Genomic DNA, 15,467 nt, shown 5'->3' with positions numbered 1-15,467 from the left:
ATTTTTATAGGAAGATATCATACATTTTACAAAGCTTTGAACATTGTTCATGAACTTTTGATCCGAGAACATGCTGGAAGTATGGTAGTAACATTTGGAAGTATGAAAAAACTGCGTTGGCCGGGAATCGAACCCGGGTCAACTGCTTGGAAGGCAGCTATGCTCACCACTATACCACCAACGCTTGACTGAGTCTGCTAAAGCAAATATTTCCCAAGTACGTAAGTCAGGTTACATGTTCTAAAAATATGCACGAGATGCCATGTTACACCATGGCTTGACTGAAATGATTGAAACAATATAAAAGGAGTACCTCAGACAGGGATGGAATCAAAAGTAATTTTTATAGGAAGATATCATACATTTTACAAAGCTTTGAACATTGTTCATGAACTTTTGATCCGAGAACATGCTGGAAGTATGGTAGTAACATTTGGAAGTATGAAAAAACTGCGTTGGCCGGGAATCGAACCCGGGTCAACTGCTTGGAAGGCAGCTATGCTCACCACTATACCACCAACGCTTGACTGAGTCTGCTAAAGCAAATATTTCCCAAGTACGTAAGTCAGGTCACATGTTCTAAAAATATGCACGAGATGCCATGATGCCATGTTACACCATGGCTTGACTGAAATGATTGAAACAATATAAAAGGAGTACCTCAGACAGGGAAGGAATCAAAAGTAATTTTTATAGGAAGATATCATACATTTTACAAAGCTTTGAACATTGTTCATGAACTTTTGATCCGAGAACATGCTGGAAGTATGGTAGTAACATTTGGAAGTATGAAAAAACTGGGTTGGCCGGGAATCGAACCCGGGTCAACTGCTTGGAAGGCAGCTATGCTCACCACTATACCACCAACGCTTGACTGAGTCTGCTAAAGCAAATATTTCCCAAGTACGTAAGTCAGGTCACATGTTCTAAAAATATGCACGAGATGCCATGTTACACCATGGCTTGACTGAAATGATTGAAACAATATTTAGGGAGTACCTCAGACAGGGATGGAATCAAAAATATTTTTTATAGGAAGATATCATGAATTTTACAAAGCTTTGAACATTGTTCATGAACTTTTGATCCGAGAACAATCGAACCCGGGTCAACTGCTATACCACCAACGCTTGACTGAGTCTGCTAAAGCAAATATTTCCCAAGTACGTAAGTCATTTCACATTTTCTAAAAATATGCATGAGATGCCATGTTACACCATGGCTTGACTGAAATGATTGAAACAATATAAAAGGAGTACCTTTGACTGAAATGATTGAAACAATATTTAGGGAGTACCTCAGACAGGGATGGAATCAAAAGTATTTTTTATAGGAAGATATCATGAATTTTACAAAGCTTTGAACATTGTTCATGAACTTTTGATCCGAGAACATGCGCAATAACATTTGGAAGTATGAAAAAACTGCGTTGGCCGGGAATCGAACCCGGGTCAACTGCTTGGAAGGCAGCTATGCTCACCACTATACCACCAACGCTTGACTGAGTCTGCTAAAGCAAATATTTCCCAAGTACGTAAGTCATTTCACATTTTCTAAAAATATGCATGAGATGCCATGTTACACCATGGCTTGACTGAAATGATTGAAACAATATAAAAGGAGTACCTCAGACAGGGATGGAATCAAAAGTAATTTTTATATTAAGCTATCATACATTATACAAAGCTTTGAACATTGTTAATGAACTTTTGATCCGAGAACATGCTGAGTTATCCGAGAACATTTGGAAGTATGAAAAAACTGCGTTGGTTGGGAATCGAACCCGGGTCAACTGCTTTGAAGGCAGCTGACCACTATGCTCACCACTATAACACCATTGCTTGACTGAGTCTGCTAAAGCAAATATTTCCCAAGTACGTAAGTCAGGTCACATGTTCTAAAAATATGCACGAGATGCCATGTTACACCATGGCTTGACTGAAATGATTGAAACAATATTTAGGGAGTACCTCAGACAGGGATGGAATCAAAAGTATTTTTTATAGGAAGATATCATGAATTTTACAAAGCTTTGAACATTGTTCATGAACTTTTGATCCGAGAACATGCTCAATAACATTTGGAAGTATGAAAAAACTGCGTTGGCCGGGAATCGAACCCGGGTCAACTGCTTGGAAGGCAGCTATGCTCACCACTATACCACCAACGCTTGACTGAGTCTGCTAAAGCAAATATTTCCCAAGTACGTAAGTCAGGTTACATGTTCTAAAAATATGCACGAGATGCCATGTTACACCATGGCTTGACTGAAATGATTAAAACAATATAAAAGGAGTACCTCAGACAGGGATGGAATCAAAAGTAATTTTTATAGGAAGATATCATACATTTTACAAAGCTTTGAACATTGTTCATGAACTTTTGATCCGAGAACATGCTGGAAGTATGGTAGTAACATTTGAAAGTATGAAAAAACTGCGTTGGCCGGGAATCGAACCCGGGTCAACTGCTTGGAAGGCAGCTATGCTCACCACTATACCACCAACGCTTGACTGAGTCTGCTAAAGCAAATATTTCCCAAGTACGTAAGTCAGGTTACATGTTCTAAAAATATGCACGAGATGCCATGATGCCATGTTACACCATGGCTTGACTGAAATGATTGAAACAATATAAAAGGAGTACCTCAGACAGGGAAGGAATCAAAAGTAATTTTTATAGGAAGATATCATACATTTTACAAAGCTTTGAACATTGTTCATGAACTTTTGATCCGAGAACATGCTGGAAGTATGGTAGTAACATTTGGAAGTATGAAAAAACTGGGTTGGCCGGGAATCGAACCCGGGTCAACTGCTTGGAAGGCAGCTATGCTCACCACTATACCACCAACGCTTGACTGAGTCTGCTAAAGCAAATATTTCCCAAGTACGTAAGTCAGGTCACATGTTCTAAAAATATGCACGAGATGCCATGTTACACCATGGCTTGACTGAAATGATTGAAACAATATTTAGGGAGTACCTCAGACAGGGATGGAATCAAAAATATTTTTTATAGGAAGATATCATGAATTTTACAAAGCTTTGAACATTGTTCATGAACTTTTGATCCGAGAACAATCGAACCCGGGTCAACTGCTATACCACCAACGCTTGACTGAGTCTGCTAAAGCAAATATTTCCCAAGTACGTAAGTCATTTCACATTTTCTAAAAATATGCATGAGATGCCATGTTACACCATGGCTTGACTGAAATGATTGAAACAATATAAAAGGAGTACCTTTGACTGAAATGATTGAAACAATATTTAGGGAGTACCTCAGACAGGGATGGAATCAAAAGTATTTTTTATAGGAAGATATCATGAATTTTACAAAGCTTTGAACATTGTTCATGAACTTTTGATCCGAGAACAATCGAACCCGGGTCAACTGCTATACCACCAACGCTTGACTGAGTCTGCTAAAGCAAATATTTCCCAAGTACGTAAGTCATTTCACATGTTCTAAAAATATGCACGAGATGCCATGTTACACCATGGCTTGACTGAAATGATTGAAACAATATTTAGGGAGTACCTCAGACAGGGATGGAATCAAAAGTATTTTTTATAGGAAGATATCATGAATTTTACAAAGCTTTGAACATTGTTCATGAACTTTTGATCCGAGAACATGCTGGAAGTATGGTAGTAACATTTGAAAGTATGAAAAAACTGCGTTGGCCGGGAATCGAACCCGGGTCAACTGCTTGGAAGGCAGCTATGCTCACCACTATACCACCAACGCTTGACTGAGTCTGCTAAAGCAAATATTTCCCAAGTACGTAAGTCAGGTTACATGTTCTAAAAATATGCACGAGATGCCATGATGCCATGTTACACCATGGCTTGACTGAAATGATTGAACCAATATAAAAGGAGTACCTCAGACAGGGAAGGAATCAAAAGTAATTTTTATAGGAAGATATCATACATTTTACAAAGCTTTGAACATTGTTCATGAACTTTTGATCCGAGAACATGCTGGAAGTATGGTAGTAACATTTGGAAGTATGAAAAAACTGCGTTGGCCGGGAATCGAACCCGGGTCAACTGCTTGGAAGGCAGCTATGCTCACCACTATACCACCAACGCTTGACTGAGTCTGCTAAAGCAAATATTTCCCAAGTACGTAAGTCAGGTTACATGTTCTAAAAATATGCACGAGATGCCATGTTACACCATGGCTTGACTGAAATGATTGAAACAATATAAAAGGAGTACCTCAGACAGGGATGGAATCAAAAGTAATTTTTATAGGAAGATATCATACATTTTACAAAGCTTTGAACATTGTTCATGAACTTTTGATCCGAGAACATGCTGGAAGTATGGTAGTAACATTTGGAAGTATGAAAAAACTGCGTTGGCCGGGAATCGAACCCGGGTCAACTGCTTGGAAGGCAGCTATGCTCACCACTATACCACCAACGCTTGACTGAGTCTGCTAAAGCAAATATTTCCCAAGTACGTAAGTCAGGTCACATGTTCTAAAAATATGCACGAGATGCCATGATGCCATGTTACACCATGGCTTGACTGAAATGATTGAAACAATATAAAAGGAGTACCTCAGACAGGGAAGGAATCAAAAGTAATTTTTATAGGAAGATATCATACATTTTACAAAGCTTTGAACATTGTTCATGAACTTTTGATCCGAGAACATGCTGGAAGTATGGTAGTAACATTTGGAAGTATGAAAAAACTGGGTTGGCCGGGAATCGAACCCGGGTCAACTGCTTGGAAGGCAGCTATGCTCACCACTATACCACCAACGCTTGACTGAGTCTGCTAAAGCAAATATTTCCCAAGTACGTAAGTCAGGTCACATGTTCTAAAAATATGCACGAGATGCCATGTTACACCATGGCTTGACTGAAATGATTGAAACAATATTTAGGGAGTACCTCAGACAGGGATGGAATCAAAAATATTTTTTATAGGAAGATATCATGAATTTTACAAAGCTTTGAACATTGTTCATGAACTTTTGATCCGAGAACAATCGAACCCGGGTCAACTGCTATACCACCAACGCTTGACTGAGTCTGCTAAAGCAAATATTTCCCAAGTACGTAAGTCATTTCACATTTTCTAAAAATATGCATGAGATGCCATGTTACACCATGGCTTGACTGAAATGATTGAAACAATATAAAAGGAGTACCTTTGACTGAAATGATTGAAACAATATTTAGGGAGTACCTCAGACAGGGATGGAATCAAAAGTATTTTTTATAGGAAGATATCATGAATTTTACAAAGCTTTGAACATTGTTCATGAACTTTTGATCCGAGAACATGCTCAATAACATTTGGAAGTATGAAAAAACTGCGTTGGCCGGGAATTGAACCCTGGTCAACTGCTTGGAAGGCAGCTATGCTCACCACTATACCACCAACGCTTGACTGAGTCTGCTAAAGCAAATATTTCCCAAGTACGTAAGTCAGGTTACATGTTCTAAAAATATGCACGAGATGCCATGTTACACCATGGCTTGACTGAAATGATTGAAACAATATAAAAGGAGTACCTCAGACAGGGATGGAATCAAAAGTAATTTTTATAGGAAGATATCATACATTTTACAAAGCTTTGAACAATGTTCATGAACTTTTGATCCGAGAACATGCTGGAAGTATGGTAGTAACATTTGGAAGTATGAAAAAACTGCGTTGGCCGGGAATCGAACCCGGGTCAACTGCTTGGAAGGCAGCTATGCTCAACACTATACCACCAACGCTTGACTGAGTCTGCTAAAGCAAATATTTCCCAAGTACGTAAGTCAGGTCACATGTTCTAAAAATATGCACGAGATGCCATGTTACACCATGGCTTGACTGAAATGATTAAAACAATATAAAAGGAGTACCTCAGACAGGGATGGAATCAAAAGTAATTTTTATAGGAAGATATCATACATTTTACAAAGCTTTGAACATTGTTCATGAACTTTTGATCCGAGAACATGCTGGAAGTATGGTAGTAACATTTGGAAGTATGAAAAAACTGCGTTGGCCGGGAATCGAACCCGGGTCAACTGCTTGGAAGGCAGCTATGCTCACCACTATACCACCAACGCTTGACTGAGTCTTCTAAAGCAAATATTTCCCAAGTACGTAAGTCAGGTCACATGTTCTAAAAATATGCACGAGATGCCATGTTACACCATGGCTTGACTGAAATGATTGAAACAATATTTAGGGAGTACCTCAGACAGGGATGGAATCAAAAGTATTTTTTATAGGAAGATATCATGAATTTTACAAAGCTTTGAACATTGTTCATGAACTTTTGATCCGAGAACAATCGAACCCGGGTCAACTGCTATACCACCAACGCTTGACTGAGTCTGCTAAAGCAAATATTTCCCAAGTACGTAAGTCATTTCACATTTTCTAAAAATATGCATGAGATGCCATGTTACACCATGGCTTGACTGAAATGATTGAAACAATATAAAAGGAGTACCTTTGACTGAAATGATTGAAACAATATTTAGGGAGTACCTCAGACAGGGATGGAATCAAAAGTATTTTTTATAGGAAGATATCATGAATTTTACAAAGCTTTGAACATTGTTCATGAACTTTTAATCCGAGAACATGCTCAATAACATTTGGAAGTATGAAAAAACTGCGTTGGCCGGGAATCGAACCCGGGTCAACTGCTTGGAAGGCAGCTATGCTCACCACTATACCACCAACGCTTGACTGAGTCTGCTAAAGCAAATATTTCCCAAGTACGTAAGTCAGGTTACATGTTCTAAAAATATGCACGAGATGCCATGTTACACCATGGCTTGACTGAAATTATTGAAACAATATAAAAGGAGTACCTCAGACAGGGATGGAATCAAAAGTAATTTTTATAGGAAGATATCATACATTTTACAAAGCTTTGAACATTGTTCATGAACTTTTGATCCGAGAACATGCTTGAAGTATGGTAGTAACATTTGGAAGTATGAAAAAACTGTGTTGGCCGGGAATCGAACCCGGGTCAACTGCTTGGAAGGCAGCTATGCTCACCACTATACCACCAACGCTTGACTGAGTCTTCTAAAGCAAATATTTCCCAAGTACGTAAGTCAGGTCACATGTTCTAAAAATATGCACGAGATGCCATGTTACACCATGGCTTGACTGAAATGATTAAAACAATATTTAGGGAGTACCTCAGACAGGGATGGAATCAAAAGTATTTTTTATAGGAAGATATCATGAATTTTACAAAGCTTTGAACATTGTTCATGAACTTTTGATCCGAGAACAATCGAACCCGGGTCAACTGCTATACCACCAACGCTTGACTGAGTCTGCTAAAGCAAATATTTCCCAAGTACGTAAGTCATTTCACATTTTCTAAAAATATGCATGAGATGCCATGTTACACCATGGCTTGACTGAAATGATTGAAACAATATAAAAGGAGTACCTTTGACTGAAATGATTGAAACAATATTTAGGGAGTACCTCAGACAGGGATGGAATCAAAAGTATTTTTTATAGGAAGATATCATGAATTTTACAAAGCTTTGAACATTGTTCATGAACTTTTGATCCGAGAACATGCTCAATAACATTTGGAAGTATGAAAAAACTGCGTTGGCCGGGAATCGAACCCGGGTCAACTGCTTGGAAGGCAGCTATGCTCACCACTATACCACCAACGCTTGACTGAGTCTGCTAAAGCAAATATTTCCCAAGTACGTAAGTCAGGTTACATGTTCTAAAAATATGCACGAGATGCCATGTTACACCATGGCTTGACTGAAATGATTGAAACAATATAAAAGGAGTACCTCAGACAGGGAAGGAATCAAAAGTAATTTTTATAGGAAGATATCATACATTTTACAAAGCTTTGAACATTGTTCATGAACTTTTGATCCGAGAACATGCTGGAAGTATGGTAGTAACATTTGGAAGTATGAAAAAACTGCGTTGGCCGGGATTCGAACCCGGGTCAACTGTTTGGAAGGCAGCTATGCTCACCACTATACCACCAACGCTTGACTGAGTCTGCTAAAGCAAATATTTCCCAAGTACGTAAGTCAGGTCACATGTTCTAAAAATATGCACGAGATGCCATGTTACACCATGGCTTGACTGAAATGATTGAAACAATATAAAAGGAGTACCTCAGACAGGGATGGAATCAAAAGTAATTTTTATAGGAAGATATCATGAATTTTACAAAGCTTTGAACATTGTTCATGAACTTTTGATCCGAGAACATGCGCAATAACATTTGGAAGTATGAAAAAACTGCGTTGGCCGGGAATCGAACCCGGGTCAACTGCTTGGAAGGCAGCTATGCTCACCACTATACCACCAACGCTTGACTGAGTCTGCTAAAGCAAATATTTCCCAAGTACGTAAGTCATTTCACATTTTCTAAAAATATGCATGAGATGCCATGTTACACCATGGCTTGACTGAAATGATTGAAACAATATAAAAGGAGTACCTCAGACAGGGATGGAATCAAAAGTAATTTTTATATTAAGCTATCATACATTATACAAAGCTTTGAACATTGTTAATGAACTTTTGATCCGAGAACATGCTGAGTTATCCGAGAACATTTGGAAGTATGAAAAAACTGCGTTGGTTGGGAATCGAACCCGGGTCAACTGCTTTGAAGGCAGCTGACCACTATGCTCACCACTATAACACCATTGCTTGACTGAGTCTGCTAAAGCAAATATTTCCCAAGTACGTAAGTCAGGTCACATGTTCTAAAAATATGCACGAGATGCCATGTTACACCATGGCTTGACTGAAATGATTGAAACAATATTTAGGGAGTACCTCAGACAGGGATGGAATCAAAAGTATTTTTTATAGGAAGATATCATGAATTTTACAAAGCTTTGAACATTGTTCATGAACTTTTGATCCGAGAACATGCTCAATAACATTTGGAAGTATGAAAAAACTGCGTTGGCCGGGAATCGAACCCGGGTCAACTGCTTGGAAGGCAGCTATGCTCACCACTATACCACCAACGCTTGACTGAGTCTGCTAAAGCAAATATTTCCCAAGTACGTAAGTCAGGTTACATGTTCTAAAAATATGCACGAGATGCCATGTTACACCATGGCTTGACTGAAATGATTAAAACAATATAAAAGGAGTACCTCAGACAGGGATGGAATCAAAAGTAATTTTTATAGGAAGATATCATACATTTTACAAAGCTTTGAACATTGTTCATGAACTTTTGATCCGAGAACATGCTGGAAGTATGGTAGTAACATTTGAAAGTATGAAAAAACTGCGTTGGCCGGGAATCGAACCCGGGTCAACTGCTTGGAAGGCAGCTATGCTCACCACTATACCACCAACGCTTGACTGAGTCTGCTAAAGCAAATATTTCCCAAGTACGTAAGTCATTTCACATGTTCTAAAAATATGCACGAGATGCCATGTTACACCATGGCTTGACTGAAATGATTGAAACAATATTTAGGGAGTACCTCAGACAGGGATGGAATCAAAAGTATTTTTTATAGGAAGATATCATGAATTTTACAAAGCTTTGAACATTGTTCATGAACTTTTGATCCGAGAACAATCGAACCCGGGTCAACTGCTATACCACCAACGCTTGACTGAGTCTGCTAAAGCAAATATTTCCCAAGTACGTAAGTCATTTCACATGTTCTAAAAATATGCACGAGATGCCATGTTACACCATGGCTTGACTGAAATGATTGAAACAATATTTAGGGAGTACCTCAGACAGGGATGGAATCAAAAGTATTTTTTATAGGAAGATATCATGAATTTTACAAAGCTTTGAACATTGTTCATGAACTTTTGATCCGAGAACATGCTGGAAGTATGGTAGTAACATTTGAAAGTATGAAAAAACTGCGTTGGCCGGGAATCGAACCCGGGTCAACTGCTTGGAAGGCAGCTATGCTCACCACTATACCACCAACGCTTGACTGAGTCTGCTAAAGCAAATATTTCCCAAGTACGTAAGTCAGGTTACATGTTCTAAAAATATGCACGAGATGCCATGATGCCATGTTACACCATGGCTTGACTGAAATGATTGAAACAATATAAAAGGAGTACCTCAGACAGGGAAGGAATCAAAAGTAATTTTTATAGGAAGATATCATACATTTTACAAAGCTTTGAACATTGTTCATGAACTTTTGATCCGAGAACATGCTGGAAGTATGGTAGTAACATTTGGAAGTATGAAAAAACTGGGTTGGCCGGGAATCGAACCCGGGTCAACTGCTTGGAAGGCAGCTATGCTCACCACTATACCACCAACGCTTGACTGAGTCTGCTAAAGCAAATATTTCCCAAGTACGTAAGTCAGGTCACATGTTCTAAAAATATGCACGAGATGCCATGTTACACCATGGCTTGACTGAAATGATTGAAACAATATTTAGGGAGTACCTCAGACAGGGATGGAATCAAAAGTATTTTTTATAGGAAGATATCATGAATTTTACAAAGCTTTGAACATTGTTCATGAACTTTTGATCCGAGAACAATCGAACCCGGGTCAACTGCTATACCACCAACGCTTGACTGAGTCTGCTAAAGCAAATATTTCCCAAGTACGTAAGTCATTTCACATGTTCTAAAAATATGCACGAGATGCCATGTTACACCATGGCTTGACTGAAATGATTGAAACAATATTTAGGGAGTACCTCAGACAGGGATGGAATCAAAAGTATTTTTTATAGGAAGATATCATGAATTTTACAAAGCTTTGAACATTGTTCATGAACTTTTGATCCGAGAACATGCTGGAAGTATGGTAGTAACATTTGAAAGTATGAAAAAACTGCGTTGGCCGGGAATCGAACCCGGGTCAACTGCTTGGAAGGCAGCTATGCTCACCACTATACCACCAACGCTTGACTGAGTCTGCTAAAGCAAATATTTCCCAAGTACGTAAGTCAGGTTACATGTTCTAAAAATATGCACGAGATGCCATGATGCCATGTTACACCATGGCTTGACTGAAATGATTGAAACAATATAAAAGGAGTACCTCAGACAGGGAAGGAATCAAAAGTAATTTTTATAGGAAGATATCATACATTTTACAAAGCTTTGAACATTGTTCATGAACTTTTGATCCGAGAACATGCTGGAAGTATGGTAGTAACATTTGGAAGTATGAAAAAACTGGGTTGGCCGGGAATCGAACCCGGGTCAACTGCTTGGAAGGCAGCTATGCTCACCACTATACCACCAACGCTTGACTGAGTCTGCTAAAGCAAATATTTCCCAAGTACGTAAGTCAGGTCACATGTTCTAAAAATATGCACGAGATGCCATGTTACACCATGGCTTGACTGAAATGATTGAAACAATATTTAGGGAGTACCTCAGACAGGGATGGAATCAAAAATATTTTTTATAGGAAGATATCATGAATTTTACAAAGCTTTGAACATTGTTCATGAACTTTTGATCCGAGAACATGCTGGAAGTATGGTAGTAACATTTGGAAGTATGAAAAAACTGCGTTGGCCGGGATTCGAACCCGGGTCAACTGTTTGGAAGGCAGCTATGCTCACCACTATACCACCAACGCTTGACTGAGTCTGCTAAAGCAAATATTTCCCAAGTACGTAAGTCAGGTCACATGTTCTAAAAATATGCACGAGATGCCATGTTACACCATGGCTTGACTGAAATGATTGAAACAATATAAAAGGAGTACCTCAGACAGGGATGGAATCAAAAGTAATTTTTATAGGAAGATATCATGAATTTTACAAAGCTTTGAACATTGTTCATGAACTTTTGATCCGAGAACATGCGCAATAACATTTGGAAGTATGAAAAAACTGCGTTGGCCGGGAATCGAACCCGGGTCAACTGCTTGGAAGGCAGCTATGCTCACCACTATACCACCAACGCTTGACTGAGTCTGCTAAAGCAAATATTTCCCAAGTACGTAAGTCATTTCACATTTTCTAAAAATATGCATGAGATGCCATGTTACACCATGGCTTGACTGAAATGATTGAAACAATATAAAAGGAGTACCTCAGACAGGGATGGAATCAAAAGTAATTTTTATATTAAGCTATCATACATTATACAAAGCTTTGAACATTGTTAATGAACTTTTGATCCGAGAACATGCTGAGTTATCCGAGAACATTTGGAAGTATGAAAAAACTGCGTTGGTTGGGAATCGAACCCGGGTCAACTGCTTTGAAGGCAGCTGACCACTATGCTCACCACTATAACACCATTGCTTGACTGAGTCTGCTAAAGCAAATATTTCCCAAGTACGTAAGTCAGGTCACATGTTCTAAAAATATGCACGAGATGCCATGTTACACCATGGCTTGACTGAAATGATTGAAACAATATTTAGGGAGTACCTCAGACAGGGATGGAATCAAAAGTATTTTTTATAGGAAGATATCATGAATTTTACAAAGCTTTGAACATTGTTCATGAACTTTTGATCCGAGAACATGCTCAATAAAATTTGGAAGTATGAAAAAACTGCGTTGGCCGGGAATCGAACCCGGGTCAACTGCTTGGAAGGCAGCTATGCTCACCACTATACCACCAACGCTTGACTGAGTCTGCTAAAGCAAATATTTCCCAAGTACGTAAGTCAGGTTACATGTTCTAAAAATATGCACGAGATGCCATGTTACACCATGGCTTGACTGAAATGATTAAAACAATATAAAAGGAGTACCTCAGACAGGGATGGAATCAAAAGTAATTTTTATAGGAAGATATCATACATTTTACAAAGCTTTGAACATTGTTCATGAACTTTTGATCCGAGAACATGCTGGAAGTATGGTAGTAACATTTGAAAGTATGAAAAAACTGCGTTGGCCGGGAATCGAACCCGGGTCAACTGCTTGGAAGGCAGCTATGCTCACCACTATACCACCAACGCTTGACTGAGTCTGCTAAAGCAAATATTTCCCAAGTACGTAAGTCATTTCACATGTTCTAAAAATATGCACGAGATGCCATGTTACACCATGGCTTGACTGAAATGATTGAAACAATATTTAGGGAGTACCTCAGACAGGGATGGAATCAAAAGTATTTTTTATAGGAAGATATCATGAATTTTACAAAGCTTTGAACATTGTTCATGAACTTTTGATCCGAGAACAATCGAACCCGGGTCAACTGCTATACCACCAACGCTTGACTGAGTCTGCTAAAGCAAATATTTCCCAAGTACGTAAGTCATTTCACATGTTCTAAAAATATGCACGAGATGCCATGTTACACCATGGCTTGACTGAAATGATTGAAACAATATTTAGGGAGTACCTCAGACAGGGATGGAATCAAAAGTATTTTTTATAGGAAGATATCATGAATTTTACAAAGCTTTGAACATTGTTCATGAACTTTTGATCCGAGAACATGCTGGAAGTATGGTAGTAACATTTGAAAGTATGAAAAAACTGCGTTGGCCGGGAATCGAACCCGGGTCAACTGCTTGGAAGGCAGCTATGCTCACCACTATACCACCAACGCTTGACTGAGTCTGCTAAAGCAAATATTTCCCAAGTACGTAAGTCAGGTTACATGTTCTAAAAATATGCACGAGATGCCATGATGCCATGTTACACCATGGCTTGACTGAAATGATTGAAACAATATAAAAGGAGTACCTCAGACAGGGAAGGAATCAAAAGTAATTTTTATAGGAAGATATCATACATTTTACAAAGCTTTGAACATTGTTCATGAACTTTTGATCCGAGAACATGCTGGAAGTATGGTAGTAACATTTGGAAGTATGAAAAAACTGGGTTGGCCGGGAATCGAACCCGGGTCAACTGCTTGGAAGGCAGCTATGCTCACCACTATACCACCAACGCTTGACTGAGTCTGCTAAAGCAAATATTTCCCAAGTACGTAAGTCAGGTCACATGTTCTAAAAATATGCACGAGATGCCATGTTACACCATGGCTTGACTGAAATGATTGAAACAATATTTAGGGAGTACCTCAGACAGGGATGGAATCAAAAGTATTTTTTATAGGAAGATATCATGAATTTTACAAAGCTTTGAACATTGTTCATGAACTTTTGATCCGAGAACAATCGAACCCGGGTCAACTGCTATACCACCAACGCTTGACTGAGTCTGCTAAAGCAAATATTTCCCAAGTACGTAAGTCATTTCACATGTTCTAAAAATATGCACGAGATGCCATGTTACACCATGGCTTGACTGAAATGATTGAAACAATATTTAGGGAGTACCTCAGACAGGGATGGAATCAAAAGTATTTTTTATAGGAAGATATCATGAATTTTACAAAGCTTTGAACATTGTTCATGAACTTTTGATCCGAGAACATGCTGGAAGTATGGTAGTAACATTTGAAAGTATGAAAAAACTGCGTTGGCCGGGAATCGAACCCGGGTCAACTGCTTGGAAGGCAGCTATGCTCACCACTATACCACCAACGCTTGACTGAGTCTGCTAAAGCAAATATTTCCCAAGTACGTAAGTCAGGTTACATGTTCTAAAAATATGCACGAGATGCCATGATGCCATGTTACACCATGGCTTGACTGAAATGATTGAAACAATATAAAAGGAGTACCTCAGACAGGGAAGGAATCAAAAGTAATTTTTATAGGAAGATATCATACATTTTACAAAGCTTTGAACATTGTTCATGAACTTTTGATCCGAGAACATGCTGGAAGTATGGTAGTAACATTTGGAAGTATGAAAAAACTGGGTTGGCCGGGAATCGAACCCGGGTCAACTGCTTGGAAGGCAGCTATGCTCACCACTATACCACCAACGCTTGACTGAGTCTGCTAAAGCAAATATTTCCCAAGTACGTAAGTCAGGTCACATGTTCTAAAAATATGCACGAGATGCCATGTTACACCATGGCTTGACTGAAATGATTGAAACAATATTTAGGGAGTACCTCAGACAGGGATGGAATCAAAAATATTTTTTATAGGAAGATATCATGAATTTTACAAAGCTTTGAACATTGTTCATGAACTTTTGATCCGAGAACAATCGAACCCGGGTCAACTGCTATACCACCAACGCTTGACTGAGTCTGCTAAAGCAAATATTTCCCAAGTACGTAAGTCATTTCACATTTTCTAAAAATATGCATGAGATGCCATGTTACACCATGGCTTGACTGAAATGATTGAAACAATATAAAAGGAGTACCTTTGACTGAAATGATTGAAACAATATTTAGGGAGTACCTCAGACAGGGATGGAATCAAAAGTATTTTTTATAGGAAGATATCATGAATTTTACAAAGCTTTGAACATTGTTCATGAACTTTTGATCCGAGAACAATCGAACCCGGGTCAACTGCTATACCACCAACGCTTGACTGAGTCTGCTAAAGCAAATATTTCCCAAGTACGTAAGTCATTTCACATGTTCTAAAAATATGCACGAGATGCCATG

At 38.7% G+C, this 15,467-nt stretch overlaps 21 non-coding genes across 21 annotated transcripts; all 21 read right to left on the bottom strand.

Annotated features, from left to right (window-relative positions):
* Nucleotides 1-112: 112 nt before the first annotated feature.
* On the bottom strand, nucleotides 113-184 carry TRNAG-UCC (transfer RNA glycine (anticodon UCC)). Its single transcript has one exon. It is a non-coding gene; the product is annotated as a tRNA-Gly (tRNA).
* A 267-nt stretch (nucleotides 185-451) lies between these two features.
* Nucleotides 452-523, bottom strand: TRNAG-UCC (transfer RNA glycine (anticodon UCC)). Its single transcript has one exon. It is a non-coding gene; the product is annotated as a tRNA-Gly (tRNA).
* Nucleotides 524-1,425: 902 nt separating this feature from the next.
* Nucleotides 1,426-1,497, bottom strand: TRNAG-UCC (transfer RNA glycine (anticodon UCC)). The gene has a single exon. It is a non-coding gene; the product is annotated as a tRNA-Gly (tRNA).
* A 601-nt stretch (nucleotides 1,498-2,098) lies between these two features.
* TRNAG-UCC (transfer RNA glycine (anticodon UCC)) lies at nucleotides 2,099-2,170 on the bottom strand. The gene has a single exon. It is a non-coding gene; the product is annotated as a tRNA-Gly (tRNA).
* A 267-nt stretch (nucleotides 2,171-2,437) lies between these two features.
* On the bottom strand, nucleotides 2,438-2,509 carry TRNAG-UCC (transfer RNA glycine (anticodon UCC)). Its single transcript has one exon. It is a non-coding gene; the product is annotated as a tRNA-Gly (tRNA).
* A 1,172-nt stretch (nucleotides 2,510-3,681) lies between these two features.
* On the bottom strand, nucleotides 3,682-3,753 carry TRNAG-UCC (transfer RNA glycine (anticodon UCC)). Its single transcript has one exon. It is a non-coding gene; the product is annotated as a tRNA-Gly (tRNA).
* A 275-nt stretch (nucleotides 3,754-4,028) lies between these two features.
* TRNAG-UCC (transfer RNA glycine (anticodon UCC)) lies at nucleotides 4,029-4,100 on the bottom strand. Its single transcript has one exon. It is a non-coding gene; the product is annotated as a tRNA-Gly (tRNA).
* A 267-nt stretch (nucleotides 4,101-4,367) lies between these two features.
* On the bottom strand, nucleotides 4,368-4,439 carry TRNAG-UCC (transfer RNA glycine (anticodon UCC)). The gene has a single exon. It is a non-coding gene; the product is annotated as a tRNA-Gly (tRNA).
* Nucleotides 4,440-6,019: 1,580 nt separating this feature from the next.
* Nucleotides 6,020-6,091, bottom strand: TRNAG-UCC (transfer RNA glycine (anticodon UCC)). Its single transcript has one exon. It is a non-coding gene; the product is annotated as a tRNA-Gly (tRNA).
* Nucleotides 6,092-6,646: 555 nt separating this feature from the next.
* TRNAG-UCC (transfer RNA glycine (anticodon UCC)) lies at nucleotides 6,647-6,718 on the bottom strand. Its single transcript has one exon. It is a non-coding gene; the product is annotated as a tRNA-Gly (tRNA).
* Nucleotides 6,719-7,612: 894 nt separating this feature from the next.
* On the bottom strand, nucleotides 7,613-7,684 carry TRNAG-UCC (transfer RNA glycine (anticodon UCC)). The gene has a single exon. It is a non-coding gene; the product is annotated as a tRNA-Gly (tRNA).
* Nucleotides 7,685-8,280: 596 nt separating this feature from the next.
* TRNAG-UCC (transfer RNA glycine (anticodon UCC)) lies at nucleotides 8,281-8,352 on the bottom strand. Its single transcript has one exon. It is a non-coding gene; the product is annotated as a tRNA-Gly (tRNA).
* Nucleotides 8,353-8,953: 601 nt separating this feature from the next.
* On the bottom strand, nucleotides 8,954-9,025 carry TRNAG-UCC (transfer RNA glycine (anticodon UCC)). Its single transcript has one exon. It is a non-coding gene; the product is annotated as a tRNA-Gly (tRNA).
* A 267-nt stretch (nucleotides 9,026-9,292) lies between these two features.
* TRNAG-UCC (transfer RNA glycine (anticodon UCC)) lies at nucleotides 9,293-9,364 on the bottom strand. The gene has a single exon. It is a non-coding gene; the product is annotated as a tRNA-Gly (tRNA).
* Nucleotides 9,365-9,891: 527 nt separating this feature from the next.
* Nucleotides 9,892-9,963, bottom strand: TRNAG-UCC (transfer RNA glycine (anticodon UCC)). The gene has a single exon. It is a non-coding gene; the product is annotated as a tRNA-Gly (tRNA).
* Nucleotides 9,964-10,837: 874 nt separating this feature from the next.
* On the bottom strand, nucleotides 10,838-10,909 carry TRNAG-UCC (transfer RNA glycine (anticodon UCC)). The gene has a single exon. It is a non-coding gene; the product is annotated as a tRNA-Gly (tRNA).
* A 943-nt stretch (nucleotides 10,910-11,852) lies between these two features.
* Nucleotides 11,853-11,924, bottom strand: TRNAG-UCC (transfer RNA glycine (anticodon UCC)). Its single transcript has one exon. It is a non-coding gene; the product is annotated as a tRNA-Gly (tRNA).
* A 601-nt stretch (nucleotides 11,925-12,525) lies between these two features.
* Nucleotides 12,526-12,597, bottom strand: TRNAG-UCC (transfer RNA glycine (anticodon UCC)). Its single transcript has one exon. It is a non-coding gene; the product is annotated as a tRNA-Gly (tRNA).
* A 267-nt stretch (nucleotides 12,598-12,864) lies between these two features.
* TRNAG-UCC (transfer RNA glycine (anticodon UCC)) lies at nucleotides 12,865-12,936 on the bottom strand. The gene has a single exon. It is a non-coding gene; the product is annotated as a tRNA-Gly (tRNA).
* Nucleotides 12,937-13,463: 527 nt separating this feature from the next.
* Nucleotides 13,464-13,535, bottom strand: TRNAG-UCC (transfer RNA glycine (anticodon UCC)). Its single transcript has one exon. It is a non-coding gene; the product is annotated as a tRNA-Gly (tRNA).
* Nucleotides 13,536-14,409: 874 nt separating this feature from the next.
* Nucleotides 14,410-14,481, bottom strand: TRNAG-UCC (transfer RNA glycine (anticodon UCC)). Its single transcript has one exon. It is a non-coding gene; the product is annotated as a tRNA-Gly (tRNA).
* Nucleotides 14,482-15,467: the final 986 nt, after the last annotated feature.

This window comes from Crinia signifera, chromosome 3 (genome assembly GCF_055691185.1).
Source record: "Crinia signifera chromosome 3, ASM5569118v1, whole genome shotgun sequence".
Taxonomy (NCBI): Eukaryota; Metazoa; Chordata; class Amphibia; order Anura; family Myobatrachidae; genus Crinia; species Crinia signifera.
Note: the sequence above shows the minus strand (reverse complement) of the source record. Positions and strands in the feature narration are given on the sequence as shown.